At 44.5% G+C, this 22,197-nt stretch overlaps 1 long non-coding RNA gene across 1 annotated transcript in view; it reads right to left on the bottom strand.

Moving 5' to 3' along the window:
• Nucleotides 1–5,265, bottom strand: part of LOC113936894 — a 73,806-nt gene extending 68,541 nt beyond the window's left edge. Inside the window, exon 1 of the long non-coding RNA XR_003524406.1 lies at nucleotides 5,135–5,265. This is a non-coding gene — a long non-coding RNA (uncharacterized LOC113936894). The remainder of the gene's footprint in view (nucleotides 1–5,134) is intronic.
• Between the last annotated feature and the right edge of the window lie 16,932 nt (nucleotides 5,266–22,197).

Genomic DNA, 22,197 nt, shown 5'->3' with positions numbered 1-22,197 from the left:
TCAGGCCTGAGATTCCAGGGACCACACTTTGAGCAGCTTAGGCCATAGATTTCCAATCCCTGACTTCCCTGAAACCAGCCATTTGGTGCAGCTCCATTAAGCATAGTGGCATTTTGGCCTGGTCACCTCCAGGCTCAGCTAGAAGCTGTCTAAAGACAGAAAGCCAGCCTTATCTTTTGATACAATGGCTCTGCACACTGCAGGCTCCTTAGGGACAGGGCCTGTGTCTGACTCATCCCTACTGTACCAGAGCACCTAGAACAGCACTTCGCACAAAGCATGTGATCAATAACCATTTGCTAAAGAAATGGATAGATTTTCCCTACACTGTCTGGCATATAGCAGGTGCTACCTAAAAAAATCTTTATTCAATAAAATTCCTCGTGTCTATGAAATTAAGACAAACGTCTGTACTACAATTTGTTGTTTTGATGTATTTATTCACTTATTCATCAATATTTAGAAATTACTCTATCCCAGGCATTGGGAACAACATATCAGACATAATGCCCCTGCCTTCTTCCAACTTACATTCGAACAATAACAGCACTTCACTGAGCATTTCGTGTGTGCCTGGTGTTATTCGAAGTGCCCGATGTGCCCTAACAAATTCAGCAACTTTGGGAGACAGGTACTGCTATTGTCCCCATTCCACAGCTGAGAAAGCCAAGGCTTTGGGGGGTTAGGCAAGCTGTCCAGGACCATGCAGTTAGTCAGTGAAGCACCAGAATCCAATGCCAAGCAGTCTGGATTCAGGTCTCTACTCAGCTTTAAAAGACAAACAAATAAGCAAATAAATAGACAAGAAAATCCAAGATGGGGAGAGGTAGGAAACCAGAAGTTCGATGTAGTAAGTAATAGGAGGAATGGAAACTTCACAAGTGAGGCTGATCAAGGTGTAGAGAATGAATAACCACTCCCTCATCTGCACCCCATCCTGCCCTTCCACAACCCCATCTCTCCCACCGGGTGGTTCACAGCAGGGACATGTGCAGGGAAAAAGTAAATAAATAAAAGAATCTTGGGGCCAAAAAGAGGTTTCTTGAATATCTTCCTTGCCTAAGGAAGACAATAATATCCATCATTTATCCATTCTGCAAGTATCTACGGAGCACCTACTCTGTGCCAAGCGCCATTCCAGGCACTATGGCAGACATAGGGTGAGCAAAACAGTCAAAAATCACTGCCTCGTAGAGCCTGTCATCTAGCAAGGGGAGAGAGAGAGTAAACTAATGACATGAAAACTAAGTGTAAAGTGCTCTACAAAATAATAATAATAACAATAACAACAACAACAACAATAATAATAATAACGCATGGAAAGGAAATAGACGATGTCTGAGCCAGGGAAGTGTCTAATCAATGCTAATCAATTGGCTCTCTTTGATCTCTCAACATTCTCCTGTATTATGAGATACCTTCCCAACCACTGTAATGTTTCCAGCACTTATTTATTTAGTGTCAGACACGGCTCCCTTCCCTTGACTGTCTCCTTCCAATGAGAGATGCTTCTCCCTCCCCCCCGACAAGTGTGTTATCAAGCTGCCACACTCCTTCCTAGGCTCATTGAAGAGAAAGGGGGAAGTCATCTTACTTTCATTAAGCATTGATTCAGGAAATATTTAATGAGCTCCTAATGAGCGTAAATAGCATGTGTACTGCATTTATTGTTTATTAAATACTTCCGCAACCGTGATCTCCCATGGCTGTCCAACAGTCCCATAACAAAGGTAGAACAGAAACCATTTTATTCATCCGGTTCGTATTGCACCCCTTCTGAATAGGATTTGAGGAGATTTATAAAAAATAATGACCACTAGGATTTATTATAACCATTTCATAAATAAGAAACACCGTCTAAGAAAGCCTGTGTGACTTACCTGACACCACCCAATAAACAATAAAGCTGGAATCAAAACCCAGGTTTTCCAACCCCCAAACTCACACCTTTCCCTCAACCACACACAACTTACAATATACAGTCCTCGGTGCCCAATACACAATAATGAAGCAGAGATGGCTTTGCTCTCAGCAAACTTCAGCAGAGACTGTAACCCAAGACGACAACAGCTATTAAAGGATACAAGGACAGACATGTTTTAGGAGGGATGCATACAAGCTCAGAGGAGCACGAGTTCATATATAACTTCGGCTGGGAAAGTCATAAAGAAAAGCTTGGGTCAGGACATGGACTACTTAAAAGAAAAGGCCAGAAAAAGCATTTGAGGTTGGAAGAATATTAATTGGTCCAGGTGTTAAAAAACCCTGAGCACAGCTGCCAAAAATATCATCATAGCATTCCCTCCTCCCTCCCTTATTTCCATAAACTACTTGGCTTTGCCAACTACTTAAGCCATAAATATATCAGGGGATGCTCTTCTGGTTCTCTTTCAGAACTGGCCCCAGAACAGGCTTCCAGGTAGAGAAAGTGCAATTGGAAGAAATGCCCATTCATTGAGCACCGACTTTATGCCAGAAACTTTTAGGTTTGCTATCCTAGGAGGTTTTTGTGTGTTCTAGGACCGTGGAACGGTTATAAAATCATTGCAGCATTTAATCTCCATGATGGCCCTGCCAGGTAAGTACTTCTTCCCATTCTATGGGAAGAAGCTGAAACTCACGGACTAGTTGGCCTGCCCAAAGTCAAACAACTGACAAGCAGAGAAACTCTGGTTTGAACCCAGGACCTTCAGAAGCCAAAGCCAGGTGTCTGTCGGTAACCCCACTTTGAACCACACTGCACAGCCAGAAATCAAGAAGTGTCTGTTCCCTAAACAATTGTGAGGTGTGAGCAAATTCAGCACCTGGTAGAATCAGAAAGTCAAGTAGATCAAAAGTAGATTTGAGAACCTAGGTCACTGAGAGGAGAAAACAGGAAGTTGCCATTCAATGGGTATAAAGTTTCAGTTACCAAGATGAGTAAGTTCTAGAAACATAACAAAAGTCTATTGTGCACTTAAAAATTTAAGAGGGTGAATCTCATGTTAAGTGCTCTTACCACAATAAAAAAAACCTAACAAAATCACAAGGAAATCATTACAAATAAAGAAAAATATACAGTTGATTGTATCCAAGCATAAATCCTTCCATCATAATTCTTCCTGCAGGATTTTTCCACGTGGTATAAATATTTATTTGATCACTACATTTTTCTAAATTCCACCAGGAGGCCGTCTAAGATATTATGGGTGCTGTTTATGTTTGCATCTATCACATCACACAAAAGCAATTATGATGGTGCATTGATTCATAAACATGAGTGTGGACATCATTAAATATTTACATAAACACATTGATTACTTATATTTATAAGCCCGTGAAGAAATACTAGGCTGCTCTTCTGCACCATGTCGGAAAAAAATAAGGTTCTTGGCAAATACAGTAATCAGCTCATATTCACTACTCATTAGACTGACTCTTGAAATAATCTTCAGTTTGTTTGCAGAGAGGATTCACATCTGCACCAACACATCTGTGGCAGAGGCAAGAGTGCGTGTGCGGTAGGAGCTGGGCACTGCCTACAGATGCAGAGACACTTCGGGGCTCGGGAAGTACCCCACAGCACCAACACCACACCCACCAGCAGCAGCAAAACTAAAGGATTTCCCAGGAGAAGAGTAAGGTGCTATCCTAGGAGGTTTTTGTGTGTTCTAGGACCATCGAATGGAAACTGTGACAAAAGATATGAAGCAAGTTGTTCCCCCACCTTTTATTCCCATGTTACTGGGTTTGGACGCTGATGGCAGAATGCACTCAAAACTATCAAATGCCTGAGGGCAATCAGTCTGTGAATTCCACGTGAACAGGTATCCACAGTTTTAATTGCTCTTTCCAAGTATCAGGCTTTGAAACAGAAACAGTTGTTAACTGTTGGTTTACTGGTGTCAATCCAAAAGCTCTACAATTCACCAAGCATCCCTGTGAGGGAGCCGACAGAACACGGAGGGGTGACACTCAGAACAGCGGGTGAGTTAGGATCAGTGGCAAGGTGTGTTATCCATCCACAAACTGCCTGGGTTTCTTTTATCCCAGCGCTACAGAAAAAGGGTTTGCAACTTCTGTGTAACCCTCTCCCCTCCCCATCTCATCCCACTCACCCAAAACAGCTTAACAAGAAAAAAGAAAAATATTCTGATGGCAATCTTAATGTCAAACCTCACGTTTATCTGGAAACAGGAATGGGAATGATCCGACTTTTCTTCCACAGTTGACGTTTGTTGGTTGCTGAAGTGGATATAAGGTGTGTGCGTGTGCGTGTGCGTGTGTGTGTGTGTGTGTGTGCGCGCGCGCGCGCGCGCGCACACGCGTGCACACCCTTATGTCCATAGGAGAGTGTTTTTTTCCTGGCCCCTGTACCTGAGCAAAGCTAGCTGAAATGTGGCCTTTGTTGACACCAGCAGGCCGGGGAAGCCAAGGTGGGGGACACAGGCCCCACCAGGGTTCCTGTAGGTATGGACTTCACCTGTTGCAGCCCTGTGATCATAAAACCAAAGTGTCAGAGCCTTCTAGAACAGAAGCCATGAGGTTTTGCTCTGGTCTGTGACCACAGACTGCAGGCACAGTGGCTGGCTTAAACGAGGAGTACAAGGGTGGCTTTGGGCCGACCCAACCCATAGCCGGGAAATCACTCAAAGGGATTGTCTAGTGAGTGGAAAGTAATTGGTGTCACTCTGGCCCAGGAAAAATATGCAGGCATGACATTAGTAGGCCTCCCTTCCCCCCAAGAACCTACACTATCCCTACACATCCTGCGCTGGGTGCTAGCCCCCTCAGAGCTAAGTCACTCACCATCCTTGTTCTCAGTGAGCAACAGAGTCCAGGGGAGGAGAAAGGGAGGCCAACCAATCAATGAGTACAGTGTTTGGGAAACTCTGCCTAAATCTGTGTGGGATGCAGAGGACATGGAAAGGAGAAGCAATCGATGCTCCCTGGGGCATTAGGTGAGACTTCACAAGGCGAGCCCAAGTGAGGGGGCAGCCGGAGAAAAACTGCCAGGGTGTGAGGTGTGCAGTGCTGGGGAAAAGTTCAGGTGCCTACCTGCCTGGTACCCCCGCCCACCTGCTCCCCTGCTCGCCTGCCCCCCCCACTTGCCTGATCCCCCGCCTGCCTGCTCCCCAGGACAGTCCACACTCACCTCAGACTCAGTGTCCCCACAATGACCAGCTTCTCATGCTGTTTCTCTGGCTCCACCGGCCACCCAAGCCAGAAACCTGGGAGTCCTTCCAGACTCCCCGTTCTGTCCTCACCTCTCACATCCAAGCAGCTACCAAGTCCCACTGACTTTTTCCACTCCATGGAAGATGGAACTTGGAACTTACATCAGTCTTTGCCTTTAATTCCTCCTACCTACCACCATGGCAACCAGAAGTCCCAGAACCTCAAGGAAAGAAGAAGAAAAGAAGGTCAGTTTCCCAAAAGACAAGATGTCAATGTTACCATGAGAAGAAGAAAGGGATTCTGGAAACCTGGAATCCGCAGATGTCCACGGCACTAATAATAACTCACCAAGTTTTAAAATGCTACTTTCTTCATAAATGAGAGCATATTAAAGGTTATCCCTAACACATTGCTCTCGCACAGATACTAACTTTGTTCTAAAGTGAGATGGAAGTGGAATTAGAGCCAATTACTTGGGACTTGGGATGGCACCTGGAAAAGGTCCCCAGCCGATGCCTATGGAGCCCTTGGTCTCGGGCACTGCCCTGGGCACGTGGCACTAAGTGAGGAGCAAGACAGCTGCAGGGCACCTGCCTGGGGCCACCACATAAGCAAGAGTGGAAAGGACTAGAAAGACCAGCATGGGGACCCCCCTCCAGGCACCAAGACCTCAAATCATTCAGAAATGAGATCTTCTAACTCCCTTCTGAAAAACTGCTATTGGATTCTGCTTTTACCTCTGCCGACTTCTAGATCAGGAGAAGAACTTTTGCTCAGCGAAATCGCTTCTCCGAGCCTGCCAGGCTATCGCTTTCCCACACCTATATTACAGACTCATCTCAAGCTCTCACCATGGCTGCGGGGATTCACAGGTCGGCTTGGGGACTGTGGGAATTGTTGTGTTGTTTTTTTTTTTTCCTCTCTTGATCTTGATGGGGAAAAAATGAAATAAATAAATTAGTGGCCTTGCAACTGCTGTTGTTTTGAAATGTTTCGGTTTTATTTTGAGACTTGTATTTTATGAGTATCTGTTTCTACATTTGGAGGCTCATGCAATATGCATGGTTTCTTTATGAGATGTGATATGCATTTGTGGAGACGGGATTGTCTGCCAGACTTTGTTGAGAAAATACATTTCAGTTACACCTGACCGGAAAACCATCTGCCTCTGCCTCATGGACACATGGCCAATACCAAGATTGGCATGAGAAGCCCCAACCGTAGCTCAAATCTCTCTCAGCTAGAAGATGTCCCAGGAGGGAAATCATAGATTTGTGGCGCTTGAGGAATACTTATCACTTGAAATAAATATTTATTTTTAAGGATTTTCTTTCCTGGGGAAGAGAAAAAGCAACAAAATGTTTAAGAGAGAGAAAATGTATCACTTCCATGGGCATGAAGGAGGGCACTTGATGAAATGAGCACTGGGTGTTGTATGCAACTGATGAATCACTAAACTCTACCTCTGCAAATAATAATGCAGTATATGTTAATTACTTCAATTTAAAGAAAGAGAAAATGTATCAGTTCCTGACTGGGAGGTCAGCTTTTCTCTGTTACACAAGGTGTAAACACAGGAGCAGAAGAATGAGGACCCAGCCTAAAATAGAACCAAAACACTGTGAAAATTATCATCGTGTTGTTGTCTCTCACTTCATATTCTTGGAGCCTGACTGTGTCCCCGAAAAGTAGCAACTAACTATACCATTACTAATTATTAACACTACATTTGCACCTTCACTGCTTAGCCCAGGACCTGGGACACAGTAGGCGCTTAATAAATGTCTCTTGAATGCTTGAATGAATACTAGGTGGAGGAGGCATTTGGCCACTAGCTCATTGGCAGATTATGATACTCATAGTCTCCAGACTCGGTGATGAAGTATGTAGGTGACGGGCCCTGGGAGAATTTCTCCCTGGAGAAAGTGGGTCCACCAGCCCCGACGGATCCCAGTGCTCTGGCCGAAACTGTAGCCATGGCTGCTGTGTGTCAAGCCGGCACTGGAGTAACATTTTCCAACAAGTCCCCTCAGGCTCTTGAAGTCACTCGACACCAGGGACTACAAGCTTGGCAGGAGGCTGGAGGCTGCTTCTCAATTTGTATGAGTTGCTGATTGAAGATCTTAGTTGTAAGCACACTCTGTGCATGACGAGCACACCCATACAGCTTTAATGAGAGTCCAAAGGAAAAGGAGCTCATTTTGCGGCAGCGAGCTCACTCCCACATCCTCTGCAGGCCAGGTCAGCGGGGAAGCCAAGCTCCAGGCAGTGAAAACCCTCAGGGGGTGCTCTTTTTTTTTTTTCTTTTTGTGGTTTAGGTTTTATTTCATCATCATAAACCGAACTCATCTTTTCACCCATACGAATGAGAAGAGAAAGCAAATTCCTCTTGTTTCCTTTTGTCCGACTTCTCTCTCCCCTATTCCCTCTCCATCTCTCTCTCTCTCCTTTTGAAGTCCTTGATGAATGCAACCTCCCAGATGACAGAACCCTAAGAGGGTCGTGACAGTAGAAATGGCACCTCCCATCTCATGGGTACCAAGAAGGGCGAGGTGACTTCTTTACATTGACCCCCAACCCACATAATGATCCTACAAGGTAGATTTTGTTATACCCATTCCAAATGAAGGACTTGAGTCAAGAGAGAGGCTAGCGAATAGTGGAACTAGAGTTTGGAACCAATTTTATATGGCTCCAAAGACCAACCTTCCCTAAACTCCATGACTTTCAACCAGGAGAGAGGAAAGGCCACGTGTCCCATGCTTTGCCATAAAGGACTAGACAGACCTCCAGTTTCAAAGCTTGGAGAAGTGCTTAAGGAATGTTAGGGCTTGGTATTCCCTCCCTTTCGGCTTTCCCCCCAACAATCCACTCACCGGATAGTGTCAAATAAACATTGTGACTATCCTGCCTTACAGGTCCTTACCTACAACCTGTCTCCTGGAATCCCCTCTCCCATCTCTGGAATAGGGCAAATACCTCAAGCAAAAAAAGCAAAGAACATTCATTCAAACCCCGCCCCAGCCCTTATGCGCTGTATAGCCTTGGGAAAATTATATCACTTCTGCAATTCTCAGATTTTTCTGTTAACCAAGAACTAAGTGATGCTACTACCTTCCAGAGTTTCTGTGTGAATTATGTGACCTTCCACCCTAGGACCTTCAGATCTGAGAACAATGCCCTATAAGCCTAACTGATCAGTTCCTAGGAAGACCCTGAAGGAGACAACTGGCATTCACTAAGAAAAGGAGGTTTGGCATTTATCCTTTCCCTCAAGCCACAGACCATATCTTTTCCCCTAATACTTTCCTGTGTGCCCTGTTCCTTTGAGTAAAGTTTGGTCCAAGACCTGGTCTGTCTACAGAGCCCGAGAGGGAGTGAGCTTCTGCAAGGCACCAAGTCCCTGGAACCCCAAGCTTTCCACAGGCCTCTGTTATAACATCAATTCAGACTAGTAGGGTCTGCTCTCATTCCCCAGGTCCACCAAAGACTGAGAGCAGCCTGAATCAAGTCCAACTTGACCACATCCCTCAATCCCTCAGACACAGCAAGCGGGCTATTAACCCTGAACTTCAGGGCAGGCACTGAAGCCTGCCCTGTTCTCCTAGAGTATCTCCTTGTTCCCACGGCTGACAATGAAAGAACTTGAACTTTGAGGTCAGGAAAACCTGAGCTAAAATCCTGGCTCTGTGCTCCCTTCTAGTTATGCAATCTTGGGTGAATCATTTATTATCACTGGTTTTACGGCTTTAATGATTGACTTTTATGCATTGGTAAAATACCTGGCACACAGTTAGTGCTCAAATATGATTTGTTTTTATCGTGTTCCCTCATCTTTCCCATAAGATTATTGCACAAAGGTCAGAATTCTTTATAGCTGAACTCATCCCAGTTAAGACAGGGGATAAGAAACATCATTTGCAAGTGTCTGGATGGAATAGGAGCTCCATATACATTGATTGTTACTACTCTCGATATATTACTATCACTATCACCATCTCCATCATTTGTCTACTATTTGTGGAACCTCTTCTGTGTGCTAAAATCTATACCAGGCACTGAAAAAACATTCTTTCTAATCACTGTAACCTACAAGGTAGACCTTATTCTTCCTTTTTCTGCAGACAAGAAAACTGGCAAAGTAAGTGACTCAAAGCCACACAGCTAGTAAGTGGCCAAATCAGGATGATCCAATCATATCTAACTAATTGTAATCCTCTTCTAAGACTTGGATGAAAGAGAGACGAGAAAGAGAAGCAGATGATGTGATAGCTGGTCTCTCATGAGGGTGCTTGGAGACGGGTCAAGTGTACCAAGCAAGAGGCAGTACTGCAATATTGTGAAGAATTAAGATCAGATTGCACGCTGGAGAGACCGGGAAGAGTCAGGGCAGCGTGGGTGAGGGGAGAACAAGGCGGAGCTACCAGGGGCCCTGGCAGGAGGGAACTAGAATGGGGCAGGAATGCTGCGGAGTGACACGGGATATTTACTAAGTGTCTACTGTGTTCCAGCCCGGTGCTGGGCAACAGGCATACATTTAATCCTGACAGAGTGAGCGGGTAGGTAGTTTTTAGCCCATTTTGCAGGTGAAGAAGCATGATCATATGAATATTCAGTAGGGAAACCGAGGTAGTAGCAGGCAGGGCATGGCCAGGAAACAGTTCCACTTCTGTATGTCACCTAGAAGTCTGTCTTTACAAGGACTCATGGAAGAGAAACGACCAGGTCACCCTCAATCCAAGTGCATAGTACATTTTCAGGATTTTGTTTTGTTCTCATTGCCTTAGAGGTAGGTTTCACAGGTAGAGCAAAGGTGCTCATTCTTTCTTGATGTAATATGGTGGATGTTTATGTGAATTCAGTCATTCCCTCAACCAACCCACCTCTGTGGAGCCCCTACCGTATGGCTTCTGTCATAGATGCTGGGACACAAAGATCAATCACTCCAGAGACCCTGCCTTCAAAATTGCTCTCACGTGGCTCCTGAATTCATGTTACACACTGTACTATTGCCAAATAAATGTAAGGAAGAACTCAGTGACTTTTAATTATAATGTGGAGTAAATTCAGCTAAACTATGCTTCATTGTCCACTTTCCTTGGTTGTCCAATCTGTAACCCACTGACCAGCTATAAATACTTATAATTATTTTCTTTCATCATGCTCAAAACCACTAGTTAGAGTAATTACTACAAAGTGTAGTGAACATGCATCAAGCAGGCATGAAGGAAATCATACCCTATTTCCCCACTTTGGCTTCCCTTAGTCTTCTCTTGGTTGGTTTCTCAGGCCAGACCCAACCAGTTTGCTACAAGGTTTGAATTATCTGACTAGGCCACGCCCTACCATAGTGTGTGACGTTACTCGGGGCAAATGTCAAAGTAGGAGGACACTTCCATAGCTTCCATCTGGCTGCTCAGATTTCTGACATTCCCGCCCCCTTCTCTGCTGGGCATGTTCTCCTCTTCTAGATCCATCACGTGGCCAGTATCCCAGCCTGAAGGCACCAGTGTTTGCTGTCTTGAGAGTCCCATTAGCATGAATATTTATTTTTTAAAGATGTTGCCTCTGGCACGCAAAGAGAAATGTAGTAAAAGTGCTTGGCCCAAAGACAAGATCCGGTTCTTGCTTACTGTGGATCTCAGGGAAGTCACGGTCACCTGCAGACCCTGGGCTTCCTCCGAGGTACAGGTGAACCCCAGCGCCCGGCCCAGAGGATGAGCAAGATGTGGACATGAGGGTGCGCATCTTCTGTGGAACATGACCATGCTGTAAGGCTCGGATGATTGTGATTAGGAAAGAAGCGGTGGAGCCCATCGAGGAGGAACATTTCCCATGGTGGATATTCTGGTGTCAAGGTCACTGGTGCGTTGCTGTTGTTGTTCCCATTGTGTTGCTTTGGATCAGTCAACTCCCGCAGAAATTCAACTCGCCTTCTCAATTGTCTTCCACTTGGGCCCTGTGGGTCTCCTGCTCACGGCAGGCTCACGGCATCTCAGCACCTCTTCCTCACCCTTGGATTCCCCCTACCCCACGTGTAACTCATTCGGAAACCAGCTGCCCCAGCCCCTCCGCCAGCCTCCTCGGAGCAGGGCTGTCTCCTTCCTCTCTCAGCTGGTGCCAACACAGTAATAGCTGTAGGGAAACGGCCAACTCAGAAGCAAATGCACCATGAAGCTAAGAAAGCCTAAGTGCCAGGGCCCCTCGCTTGTACAGGCCCCTTCCAGAGCCCGGAACCTCATTTGTAATCATAACTTGGTATTCTGTTATAGACTGATTTATGCCCTCCACCAAAATTCACCCCCAGTGCCTCAGAATGGGTCTGTATTTGGAGACAAGGTCTTTAAAGAGGAAAGTAAGTTAAAATGAGGTCACTAACATGGGTGCTAATCCAGCAGGACTGGGGTTCTGATAAGAAGTGTTTGGGACATGCACGCACACACACACACACACACACACACACACACACACACACACCCATAAGACCATGTGAAGGGAAGGCAGCCACCTACAAGCCAAGCAGAGAGGCCTCAGAAGAAACCAAGCCTGCCGACACCCTGATCTCTAACTTCCTGCCTCCAGAACTGCGAGGAAGTAAACTCTTGCTTAAGGCACCGAGCCTGTGGTACTTTGCTTTAGCAGCCCTAGCAAACACATATTCTTTTTCAAACAGTCGCCCCAAATGTAAAGGCATCAAGCCTCCCAACCCTGCCCTGCCTCGGCCAGAGTGTAAAAGCATGACCGGCTTACACTTTGGTGACTTGTCAGGGCGTCACCAGGATGGACTTGGGGGAGGCGATGGCATGAGAGAGTGGTGCTGCTGGAGTGAGACCAGGGGCTCCACAGAGGAAGGGAGGAGAGCTTCTGAGACAAAGGGCCAAGTCTCAGCTTGGCAGGATTCCCATCACGGTAAACTGTGCTCTTGAGCCTTGTATCACTCACTTCCCCTGTCAGCCTCTGGCCAATTTAATCAACGTGGACGAGCTAGCACATGGGATGGTACCCAGCACCTGTTGCTGCTTTCTCTTCCTGAGCCTCTGGAAAGGAAGGACGAGTTCAGCCAGAAATGGGCTCACCTCCAAGGGACCACTCCAGAAAAGCAAAGCAATTTCCAGAAGACTATCTAAAATGCCCAGCTCACAGGGCATAGGATTACCAAGAAAATTCTGAATTAGGAAAATGATAGGCCTTTTAGCTTCTCGGCTTATCTTCTAATCATTGAAATGAGAGAGAAGCAGACAGCAGTACCTACCCAAGGATTTTAAAAGGGAAAGCAGTGGGTAGAGGTTGAAAACATGCATTATTCATTTATCGGGAGGGAAAGTATATTTTCAAATAGAATGACGGTTAACATCAGATGGCACAGTGTGCAAAGTCACTTTCTCACTCTCATCTGATGTTTGTAAGGACCTGACAAAGTAATGATCTTCTGATTAAAAAGATGAAAAAGCTGAGACCAGAGTCCGCCCAAACAGCGGTGCTGGGAACCTTGACCCTTTGAACGCAGACTCCTTGACTTGTCATCACAGTAACACATTTGTACACGTGGTTGTAAAATACTTGTGTTTACTCTTTTTAAGGAGAACAACATAAAATGATTGTTTCATTAAAAGCATTTCTAGAGGTCTCTATTTCCTGATATTCGGACTAAAACTGACTCCTTTTGCCCACCCTCAGAGCTGGATTCTTCCTGGAAGGAGACCGTGTTTGGTCTCCTCTGTGCCCCACACCCATACACTACCTGGCCCTCCGAAGGTGCCCTAAATATTTGCTGAGTCACCTCTCCCTGCCTGAGGCTTCCCAGATCCAGGCCTTCCTCCCAGGTTGCCCCCCCACCCCCACCCACACTGCTCCTGGAAGTCCATGGTCTTCCCAGACCTGGGGTCTGGCTTAGTCTCCCCCTGCAGCTTCTGATCCCACCGCGCCGGGGACGCCTTCTCCCAGCCTCACCTGTACCGCATCTGAGCTGCCTGATCTGGTCCCTCCTTCTCTGGTCCCTATGAGCCCTGGTGGCTCTGATATCTTTATCATGACTGAACTGACCACCCATCTTTGGTGCTCCCAAAGAGGTCCTGCCACTTTCTAATGAGAAGAATAAAAATAACTGACATTTACTGAGCTTGTACTATGCAACAGTTATTGTAAGAAAGTGCTTCATATCCATAATCTCATGGAATCCCCACTATAGCCATGGTATTATTAATGGCACATATTATGGCCCTGGGTTAAGGACGAAATCCTCATTTCATTAAAAAGGAAACTGAGGCACAGGGAAGCTGAGGAATGTGGAGTAGGGACAGAAGCCAGGAGCAGAAACTAATCCTATACCTGCCCTGCTGTTTGCACCACACTAAGTTTACAGACACTAAGAAACTGAGACAAGGGCTTGCAATGGTCCCATCAAATTTCATGTTTCGTCCTGAGCTGACCCAGGGCTCAGATCCCAGGAGTGATGCTCCGCACTGCGCCCTCTGTGTCTCCCTCCAGGAAGAGGGTCTCAGGCAAGGTGATGGCTCCCAGAGTTTGACAGGGATAAACTGAGTCTGGGGCTCTACTCAGATCTCTCAGCAGGGTGGTAAGCCAGTAAGGGGCTTATGTCCAGGAAGCCAGTCACAGGAGCTTTTCTGAGGAGAAGCCTCGTGGCTCAGGAAGAAGGGGTGAGAGAGAGGAGGGCTGGGTGCCCCAGACATGAGCAGGGGCCTCTAAGGAGTTTTCTCCAGTGCAAACATGTTGCTCTTGATTCAATGGCTCAATTAGGCATAGAGTGACCTTCCCTGAGCTTCATTCTAAAAGACCCAAAGAGGTTCCAAGATCTCCTTTACCTCAAATACTTGGGGTAGCCTCAGGATCAAACCGACTTCATCTCAAAATGTTGAGACATCATCTAAATCCCTTAACTGACCATAGACTGGAATAGGAAATTCAACTTTAAATATAATATATATATATATATATATATTTATAAACATATAGCTTCCCCTGCATCTGTGCCCAAAGGGTACCTGGAAATGGCATAGAAAAGGAAATGCCAGGGTAAATCAGTCCAACTTGGCTCTGAAGGAAGGCCTGGTCTACACTTGCAAACATGAACAAAATAATGATGAAGCATACCTTTCTTCCCAGATGTGAACCCTGAAACCCTGCCAAGGTCTGTTTCAGTTTTTTATTGATGAAGTAACATGGCCACATCTCAGGGGCTTGGCTCACTCATTCATGGGGCCAAGTCTTGGTAAATGTTTTATGTTTGCAAATCTTTGAGCTTGCTGAGCTGTGACGATGTTTGCCCATCACAGCCTGTCCTGTGTGCTTAGGTTTCGGGCACTGCTCACACGCCAGTGGCATCTCAGCTCAAGACACACCAATAAACATAGATAGCGCCTACCCCGAAGGGTTCAAGAGCTTTCTTATGGTTGTTGTCATGGCGGGTTGTGGTTTTCTTTTGTTTTCTAAAGCCCACAAAATTACTGTTATGCTTTTCTAACAACAATACCATGTTGTTAGAAAATTTTGAACTGGGATTCAGAAGCCCTGGTTATAAAACCCAGCTCTGTTATTTACTAGCTTTGTAACCAGGAGGAAATCAATAAACCTTTCTGAGTCTCCACTTTCTCATCTGCAAAATGGGGTTGATAATCATGGGTTGAATGCATGCCCTCCCTGTCTCTCTTGAATGACATAAGGCGCCAAATCAAAACATTCATGAAAATATAATGCAAATTGCAAAGCACTCTATAAATGTAACATATGCTTTTTTTTTGTTTTTTCAAATGTGAAATTTGAACCCAACAAGAGTATATACGTACATTAGACCAGGTGACACGGGCCTGAAGGAAAGTTCCAGGCATGTGGATAAATTGGATATGTCAGAGGAAAGTCCCTAACCAGTCGGCCAACCTGTAAGGCTACAAGAACCCAAATTGTTGAACCGCCCCCCCAACTTCAATGCACCAGATAATACCGGGTCCTGAGAATGCAGTACTGTATAGTGTACTCCCACTGTCTCCAAACATTAAGTGGATAACTAGAATGCAAAAGTATAAAAGCTGTCATAAAGAAATGGCTCACGTGCTATGAGACACGGGAAGAGCTTCACACAGAAGACCACTGAACTGGATGTTGACAGGTAAGGAGAAAGGTGCTCCTCAAGCAAGCAAATCACTGTACAAATACAAAGAAAGAAAATGGGCAGGGCCTTTCAGAGGAGGGTGTTGTAGAAGATGTGGACTTTCTCCGACAGTGTCAGCTTGGTGGAGAGTGGGAAGATGTGGTGACTCGCAGTGGGCAGCCCCCACTGCCACTTGGTGGGTGGAAAGGAGCTGAGAGACTTAAGGAAGGGCTGAGGGGAGACGGGGAGGGAGGAGAAAGGGGTGGATGGGAGAACGGTTGAGTGTGGAAGGAGTTGGGAAAGAAACACACGGTCAGGCAAGGTTTTCCCCATTCAGTAGCCAAGAAAAGAGCTGATGCAAACCCCACTTTGACATTTCCCTCTCCAGCTTAAATCTTTGGCAAACGGTGAGTCACTAAGCTTCTCGGAGTCTGTTTCCTCAAATGACAAAGGAAGAGCAAGAGCTGTTGCAACGTTACCACCATCATTAAAGGTGGTAGGTCTCCAGGAGACTCATGACTGACGGCGTCGTCGAGGGGCCATAGTTCGTATTCCCAAGGTGACATAATCTGAAGGAAAGTTCAAGTTTCAGTGTTGCAGAGTAATTTTATCATTCAATTTTGCATCCTAATTGGTGGCTTCAGAACCATCTTCTCTTGGTTCTTATTTTCTCTGCTGCAAAGTATACTTTGGCAGGAGAACGGGCCGCTCGGGCACGTTAACTGGGCCTCGTTCCGCCTGGTGGATGAAGTGTCTCACCCTTAAACCAGAACCATCTGTGTAAAATGACTGGGAGGCACAAAAAGTCCCGGAACCGCAAAATTCCAGCTTTGGTTTTGGCTTTCTGGCAACAAAAGAATAAAGACGCGGCTCTTGTTTCTCCAAATATTTCCCTCTCCACAGTCGACTCTGGTCTGACTTCAGTTCTCGATTAGGAAGCGTTGATGTTTCTGTGGCCCGCTCTTTCAACCGCCTTTGGAGATATTGCTGGAATGCACACGAAGGTCATGGTGTTGGCTGGGAATAAAATGATTTTGTTTCAAAGAGGACAAACTTCATAAATCCTGGCTCATTCCTACACAGGTGTATAGAAGAAACAGAAGAAAATTTTGTGTGTGTATTCAGGTCTTGCCAAGACCCAAATATGAAAAACACGTAAGACCCAAAATGACTTTTTTTCTACCGAAGGTGCCTTGAAAGACGCTCAAAGTGAGTCCAGAGAAAGCAAGCTGTGAAAATATCTCGCCTGATCTCTGCCCGAAATGGCCAGCAAGGTTGCTCATATAGTATCTGCCCACAGTATGACAACTGGGGGCGCCATGGACATCACCTGACAAAGACCACGGTTTGGGCTGAAGAGATGGGGTGGGACCAAGATATTTACAGAGACGAGTGGGAGGTGTTGGAAAATCCGCTGTCCTCCACCCCACAGGAAGGTCTAACGATCCCACCCAACCCAGAGCTTGTTCAAGTGTCAGGAGATGAAAATCATGTGGTTTGGGTGCACAAACGTTTTTAGCTATAAATACCCTTTAGATTGTTCCAATGCATTGAGCCAAAACCTAAATGCTGTGAGGTTTCACCCAACAGAATCGTTCCTTAAATAAACACAGTGCAAGGACAGAAACTACCAAGATGAAATTGAAAGAACAGACGGCCTCTGAGTGGATGACCCGACCGAGGAGAGAAAAACATGTCCAGGCCTTTAGCAACAAGTGTCAGCTGAGGGCCTTCAACGGGCTGAACACGGACCCAGCTCATTCAGACCCACTGGCAGATTGAAGCACCCGCTAGAAATCCCATGAAAGAGTATTGGTGCCCTGCACCGTAAAGATGAGGAACCAAAAGCTCCAGACAGATTAAGAAACCAGCTCAGGATTAGAAGCCACGTCTGTCTGGCCGCAAAGCCCAAAGCCCACTGTCTTCCATGGGACCCACTGCCCACTGCCCCAGAGCATGTGTCTGTTTCTCCATCAGTGTGTGACCTCTTCTAGGGTAGTGGCACGACACTGTCCTGTTCACCAGGGACTTCCCAGTACCAGGAAGCCATTGGAACCTTCAGAGTTGTATGAGGTTTTCCAGAGTGTATCCTACCACAACGACAGGCCACAAACCAGGCAGCTCAAAACAACGGACATCTATTTTCTCACAGTTCTGGAGGCAGGAATTCTTCAGGGTTGGCACTACTGGGGATTCTGAGGGAGAAACTGTTCCCGTCTCTCTCCTAGCTTCAGATGGTTGACCAGAAATCCTTGGCTTGTAGATGTGCCGCTCCAATCTCTGCCTCTGAAGACAGTCTTCACATGAGGTGCTCTCTATGTCTGTTCTTCTAAGGACAGCAGTCACATTGGATTAAGGCCCACCCTCACGCAGCATGGCTTCAACCTGACCTGATTATAAAGACCCAATTTCTAAATAAGATCATATTCACAGGTATGGGGATTAGGACTTCACCATACCTTTTGGGGGGATACATTCAACCCATGACAGAGATAATAGACTCATATGTCTTGAATGAAGCAAAGACCGAATGGACCCTTCCAGGACTTCTGACATAAACCCATGGTCTGGGAACCCCCATTAGCTCCTCTTTGGACACTTTAGGTCCCTAAGTAACACTACTCTGCCTTCTCCCACAGCCTGAAGAAACCAGGCAGATTTGCCAAAGTTTCCACCACGCTGGGAGTGTAAGATGGTGCCACCGTGGTGGAAAACAGTATGGCGGTGCCTTAAAAAATTAAAGATGCAGAATTGCCATATGACCCAGAAGTTCTACTTGTGCATCCTCACCGAGTGAGGGAAAAAAAACTCTTCTCTTACTAGCTGTCAAATCCCACTTCCTTGTCCCCCAAAAAACCCAGAGCAGTTTTTACAACTTTATAATGAAGACTGAAAGCTCTGGATATCATTTAAATAGGAGTAAGAACACAAACCTAAGAGCCCTTCCTTGACCACTGAGAAGAATGCTTATTATCATGAAAAATATCACATTTTTTATTGCACCAATTACTTGTGTGTTGCCTATCAACAGTGCTGTAGCAAAGAAATACCAACTTAGGCTTCTACTACTCTGACTATAAAATTCTTTTTTGTGTTTTTGTTTTGTCTTTGTTCTTTTTAAAAAAAAAAAAAGCTGATCTTTCAAGAATTTGATCATATTTACGAACACACATACATTTTATGTCCTACCTCCAAGATATCTATAAATGAAGATGTCACTACCCAAGAGGATGATATCGACAGCAATGTACAAAAAGTGGCTGATAAAGTCCAAATTAAGAAAACCGTAAAAAGTAACTAGGCAAAATGTAAGCCCATTCAGGCAATAAGCATTTGCATATACTGTTAAATATAATTTCCACCAGGTGCATGAAGCACATGAGTAATTATAGATTCAAAAAAAATTAAGTGAGAACCTTTTTTCAGCATGGACACCCTGTCCTGATTATGTGGCAGTGCTTTGAGGAGTTAAATGCCCTGTACAATTGCCAGGTGGTGGTATTATGATTCCTGCCTTCACTGTTCCTTATCAAGGACAAGGCTGCACATGAAGGAATTACCCAGGGGTATTTTACTTTCCATCTTCTTTCATCTCCCTGGAAAGACATGGTTCATTTAAGCGGCAGTGCTCAAAATATACTCCAAAGAACCCTGGAGTTCCAATCCTAAAATCAAAGAAAGCTTGTCTACCCAATCTGCAAGGAGAAAAATAGGTAAATGAATAGAAATTTCTCAATGTTAAGTTTTAGTCTGTAATTTTCTTTGTAAGTATTTGGAACTCACTATCTTTAGCTTGCTAGTAACTACCAGAGATGACAGAGCAAACGAGCAAGCCATATCACGCCACCATTCCCATAAGACTGAGCACATGCCACTAGGCCGCTGCATGCTAATGGGGGTAATGCCAGTCTGCATTTGCATATCTTTCTCCTCACCATATTCCGACGTCTCTGACAGCAGGGGCCATGCAGCTCTAGAGCCCCTGCTTAGCCCAGGAGCTGGCCCTTGGGAGCTCACAGTAAATGCTTGCTGTAAGAATGAGCAATGAAAATGCAGATCCAAACCACAATGAGATGCCAACTCACAGGATGGCTATAATAATAAAAAAGATAAACAAACAAACAAAAGAAAAATCCCCACAAAACAAGTGTTGGCAAGAATGTGGAGAAATTAGGACCCTGCTGGGAGTGTAAGATGGTGCAGCCACTGTGGAAAATAATATGGCAGTGCTTTAAAAAATTAAAGGCAGAACTGCCAGATGATCCAGAAGTCCCACAAAAGAATTGAAAGCAGAAACTTAAGCAGACACTTACACATGCGTGTTCATAGCAGGATTATTCACAATAGCCAAAAGGCAGAAGCAATCTAAGTGTCCATCAGTGGGTGAATGTGTAAGCAGTGTGTGGTGTATGGATACAATGGAATATTATTCAACCTTAAAAATCAAGTATGTTCTGATACACACTACAAAATGGATGAATCTTTAGGACATCATGCTAAGTGAAATAAGCCAGAACAACTATTCTATGATTCCACTTATAAGAGGTACTTAAATAATCACATTCATAGAGTCAGAAAGCAGAATAGACATTACCAGGAGCTGAGAGGAGGAAGAAATGGGAGGTTAGTGTTTCATGGGGGCAGATTTTCAGTTTGGGGTGATGAAAAGTTCTGTAGATGGACAGTAATAATGGTTTCACAACAATGTGAGTGTATTTAAGGCCACCGAACTATACACTTAAAAGTAGTTAAAATGGTAAATGTCATCTTATGAATATTTTACCACAATTTTAAAAAGAATGAGCAGATTAATGTCAATATTTAACAACATTCTCTAGTAAGCATCTGGCTTCCAGTAGCCCCATCACCCAACAAGCTTCAGAAACTTGAGAGTGAAGTTGCTAGGGTACAAGTTGTGGGTATTTTAAGAATGTTAAAAAAGGGTATAACTTCCTTTTAACACAGAGATATATAAAAAGGAAAAACATTGCTCATAATTCCACCACTCGGATAATCCCAATAAACCATATTTTTAAAAGTAAAAACTGATCACATGCTCTTGGAATATTTAGCAGCGTGCAATGCTGTGAAATGAAAAGTGCAAGCAACCTTTTCCTTCCTAGTCCTTCTCTCAAAAGGTAATTGCTATTAACAGTTGTTTCATGTAGCCTTTCAAAAGACAGTAAGTGGGGGGCGCCTGGGTGGCTCATTCAGTTAAGCATCTGACTTAGGGTCATGATCTCAGGGTCGTGAGATGGAGCCCAGTGTTGGGCTCCGTGCTGGCATGGAGCCTGCTTAAGATTCTCTCTCTCTCTCCCTCTCCTTCTGCCCCTCCCCACCACTTATCCACACACACTTTCTCTCTCTCTAAAAAATAAGAAAGACAGTGGTATGCATAGACTAAGGTTGTGATGGTACACGTGCATGTATTGCTAAATTTTCACTTAGTATGTTTATATTTGTATTTCATTTTATATTTACAGTTTGAACAGTTACATAATTTGGTTCATACACTGTACACTTTCCACATGCTAACTTTTTCCCTTGAAAATGTTCTTAAAGATTTTTCCATAATAGGATATACAGAGCTACTTGCTGACTGTTTAGTATTCTTGATGAAACCTTTAAGCTGCTTCCAAGCTTATTTTTGTTTTGCGTTTTGTTTTGCTTTGTTTTTTGACTCTAGCAAGTATATTTATAGTAATGCAACTGGTAGATCGAAATATGAGCAATTTGTATCTTAATAAACACTGGCAAGTTGCAATCCAGAATGACAGGAGCAGCCTATCTACACTCTCCCAATGTGTAAGAGTGCCTTTCCCTGCACCATTGCCCCAGGATGAGCAGCACTTTGCACGATCTGGTGCTTTAATGTTTGCCTTCCTAATGAAGCGATGTGGCATCTCAATGTTTATGAGATTTTCCTTACCGAAGAGATGTATTGAGCACATTTTAACATGATTCATGTCCATTTTCCTTTAAATTACTTGTTCAGATTCTTTATTGGCTTTTTTATTACTTTTTCTTACTGATTTATACGGGCTTTGAACACTTACAGATTAAGGAAATTAGCCTTTCAAGTGTCATTCGTGTTGCAGATATGTTCCCCGGATTTGTTTGCCTTACTGTGTTTTAGCTCTTCTGTGTCAAATATAAATTTGAAATTTTTATTTAGCTGTATGTGTCTTCCTTTCTTTTATAGCTTCTTACTGATTTATACGGGCTTTGAACACTTACAGATTAAGGAAATTAGCCTTTCAAGTGTCATTCGTGTTGCAGATATGTTCCCCGGATTTGTTTGCCTTACTGTGTTTTAGCTCTTCTGTGTCAAATATAAATTTGAAATTTTTATTTAGCTGTATGTGTCTTCCTTTCTTTTATAGCTTCCTTTCTTTTATAGATTTTCTATCCTACTCAGAAAGGCTTTCCCTCTTCCAACATTAAAAACAAACACATTGAATCAGGGATCACTACCTCAAAAACTAATGATGTATTGTATAGGGACTAACATAGCATAATAAAATAAAATTAAAAAAAAAAGAAATGACTACTGACACCCAATTAAGGCCTACATCTTCAACTTTCACCTGTGCATGGATGGTATTGACAGTTACCACTTCCTGAGGGCTCAGGAAATAAATAAAAAAATAAAAAATAAAATAAAAATAAAAACCAAACCAAAAAAAAAAAAAACCCACATTCAAACTTTCAGACTATCTTTACCTTCTTTTTTTTTTTTTAAGATTTTATTTATTTATTTGAGAGAGAGAGAATGAGAGACAGAGAGCACAAGAGGGAAGAGGGTCAGAGGGAGAAGCAGACTCTCCCCGCCGAGCAGGGAGCCCGATGCGGGACTCGATCCCGGCACTCCGGGATCATGACCCGAGCCGAAGGCAGCCGCCCAACCGACTGAGCCACCCAGGCGCCCCTATCTT

Source organism: Zalophus californianus, chromosome 8, assembly GCF_009762305.2.
Source record: "Zalophus californianus isolate mZalCal1 chromosome 8, mZalCal1.pri.v2, whole genome shotgun sequence".
NCBI classification, from domain to species: domain Eukaryota; kingdom Metazoa; phylum Chordata; class Mammalia; order Carnivora; family Otariidae; genus Zalophus; species Zalophus californianus.
This window is presented reverse-complemented; position numbering and strand designations above follow the sequence as displayed.